The following is a 3,135-nucleotide window of genomic DNA, read 5'->3' as shown; positions in this document are numbered from 1 at the left end:
TCGAGGTGACCCGTATGTGAGTTCCATGGGGAGAACTGCTTCTGCCCCATACACGAGGGAGAAGGGTGTCTGGCCGGTGGCTCGATTTGGCATTGTTCTGATTGACCAAAGAACCGCCGGCAACTCATCGATCCATCGCCTTCCGCACTTGTGCAACCTGTCAAAAGTCCTCGTCCCGAGGCACCGCAACACTTCAGCATTTTCCCTTTCCTCCTGGCCATGGCTCCGTGGATGTGCAACAGAATAAAAACATATCTTGTTGCCAAGGTCTTGGACGTGTTGCATGAAGGCGCGGCTTGTGAACTGCATGCCGTTGTCGGTGATGACTCTGTTTGGCACACAAAAATGACAAACTAGTCCTTTGAGGAACTTGACGGCCGATTGTGCTGTCACCTTTCTCACCGCTTCCACTTCTGGCCACTTTGTGAACTTGTCGATTGCAATGTACAAGTACTCAAAGCCCCCGACAGCACGAGGAAAGGGGCTCAGTATGTCGAGCCCCCAGACCGAAAATGGCCGAAAGAGGGATTGTCTAAAGAGCTTGAGCTGGTTGATGGAGTTTCTTCGAATGGAACTGACACGCTTCACACTTGGTTACTAGTGCAGTTGCATCCTGGAGAGCAGTGGGCCAAAAGAAACCTTGCCGGAATGCCTTGCCGGCAAGGGCTCTTAATCCTATGTGAGAGCCACATATGCCCCCATGTATCTCTGCCAATAGCTCCAGTCCGTCCTCCCAGGGAATGCACTTCAATTTCACACCGTTCGGTCTTTTCCTGTACAGGACGTCATCCACAAACTGGTACATGGCAGACCGACGGGCTACTTTCTCCGCTTCTTACTGTTCCTCAGGGAGTTCCCCTGTTTGGAGGAACTGAACGGTGTGCTACGTCCATGCTGGAGTGTCGGTGTGGAATGACACCTATGGGATCACAAGAATCCCTACTACGGTTGCCGGGGCGCAGGGTTGCGAGAAGAGCAGGATTAGTAATCAGCACAAGGATCGTTTACCCAGGTTCGGGCCGCGAGGATGCGTAAAACCCTAGTCCTGCTTTGGTGGGTGTATTTCAGAGAGTTCTTGAGCTCTCAAACTAGCTATGGTGGGGTGCGTGGTCCCAAAGAGCTGAATCCTCTTCCAGTATGCCATGGGCCTCCTTTTATAGTCGAAAGGGGCTGCCACAGTGGCATACAGGAGGTGGAAAGGCATATAGTATTGCGAGCTTATCGCTCGTATTACAGGACAAGACGCATTTAATGCGCCGCTGAGGTGTCCCCTAGCTTTATCGGGGACGGGGGCAAGGCCCGTCCCGTCCGTCACCGCTCTTCCTCGCTTCAACACGCGCCCTGGCCAGCGATGCGTGCGGCGCCATGTAGGCAGGCAGGCAGCTGAGGTGGCGCGGTGGTCGAGCCTCTACGAAGATCTGCATGCCGCCACGCGGGTGCTTGATGAGTTGGCCCGGGAGCTGCATGTTGCCACGCAGGTGCCTGCTCAGCTGGTTGAGCTGGCAGCCGCATGCGAACGGCGGCGGGGACTTGGTTGGTGCGGGCCTGGTAGTGGCCCTGCTGGCGTCCTTGGCGAGGGCCTTGCCAGGTGGCCCGGCAAGGGTCTTGCCGTGGCGCGCTGTCATCCCCGGCAAGGATCTTGCCGGGGGTCTGGTGGCCTTCCTTGGCAAGGATCTTGCCGAGGATCGTCGTCTTCTAATCCTCATCTGATATTAAATATTCCTTGTCTTCACAAAGATCCGCATGAAACCACAGGGGTGCCTCCCGAGCCCTGGCCCAACGTGGTTGATGGTGTTGGGGGACGTGGGCTCAAGGGTGGCTCGCTCTGTTGGTGTTTGGGCGTGCTGCCCCGGCAAGGGTCTTGCCGGGGCTGCTGAGGCTGTCCCCGACAAGGGTCTTGCTGGGGGAAAACTGCTCCGCCCCTCTGCTCTTTATGGTCTTGGTCTTGGCGTTGCTCTGGCTGTCTTGGGCTTCGGTTTCACCTCGGTTCACCTCCCCTGTTCTGCTTGGTGTGACCGTGGGCGCGGCTCCGACTGCCCGTGCATAGGTAAAGGGGTACAAAGGTGCGCCCCTTCTTTTGTACACCGACAGGAGCCCTCGGGCCTGGGCCACACATAAGCGCGACACGTTGTTGGGCCAGGCCCAAAAACGGTGCGCGGGCAGGCGGGGCGGTTTTTACCGCGGTAAAAAATTTTGCGCGCTGCACTTCCCACGACCCGCGCGCGGCTTGGCGCGGCGTGGAGGGGTGCGCGTGACATGGGCGGCACGCGTGGGGCAGTTCCCGCACGCATGCATCACATCGTAGTAAAGAGGCGGCTCACGCTTCCCCATAAAAAGAGGGAGGCGTGGAGGCGCGGCTCATTTACTGCGCAGGGCCGGGTCGTGGTCTTGCAAGGCGTCCACACCCCACGATCACGGGGTGGGGAGAGGTCGCTTCACCCGTCCCCTCGATTCTGCACGTTCGCCACGCGTCCTCCATGCGCTTGGGGTGGCAAGCAGCGGAGGCGGGAAACCGGGCCGTCGCTGATTGGGGCAGCGGGTCGGTCTCGATTCCCTGCGCCTCTGGTAGCTGGATTGGCCGAGCGGGGCGGCCGAGCCCCGACCCCGCCTCTATATAAGGAGGGGGAAGGGGGGATGGCATCCCGCATTCTTCTGCCATCTATCTCCTCCTGCTTCTGCTTCTTCCTTTCACTCGCCATGGAGAAAGGGAATCCCGGTCCCTCGACGGTGGCGATGAGGGTCGCCGCTCGACAGCTCATCCCTCCTCCTCCCGAGCCCGCGGTGGTGGAGCCGGCCGTGAGGGGAAGGGTGTTGGGTGGTAGGTGCGACATATGCCAGCGGGTAGCTTATCATAGTGGGTGCCAGTAAGACGTCGCCGGTGCCTGGAAACGGGATGAGGCGAAGACATGCACGCCGGCGAATCTTACCCAGGTTCGGGGCTCTCCGAGGAGATAACACCCCTAGTCCTGCTCTGCGGGGTCTCCGCATGATCACTAGATCAGAAAGAGTAGCTACAAATGCTCCTAGAGCTGTAGGGTTCAAGGGAGAAGAAGAACAAGGCTAGCTCTTGCTGCTATCTCTCTATGGTATGTGTGTAATGCTCAGAAGCCAACCCTTTTCATGGGTGCCCCGGGG

This window comes from Triticum aestivum, chromosome 1D (genome assembly GCF_018294505.1).
Source record: "Triticum aestivum cultivar Chinese Spring chromosome 1D, IWGSC CS RefSeq v2.1, whole genome shotgun sequence".
Classification (NCBI taxonomy): Eukaryota; Viridiplantae; Streptophyta; class Magnoliopsida; order Poales; family Poaceae; genus Triticum; species Triticum aestivum.
This window is presented reverse-complemented; position numbering follows the sequence as displayed.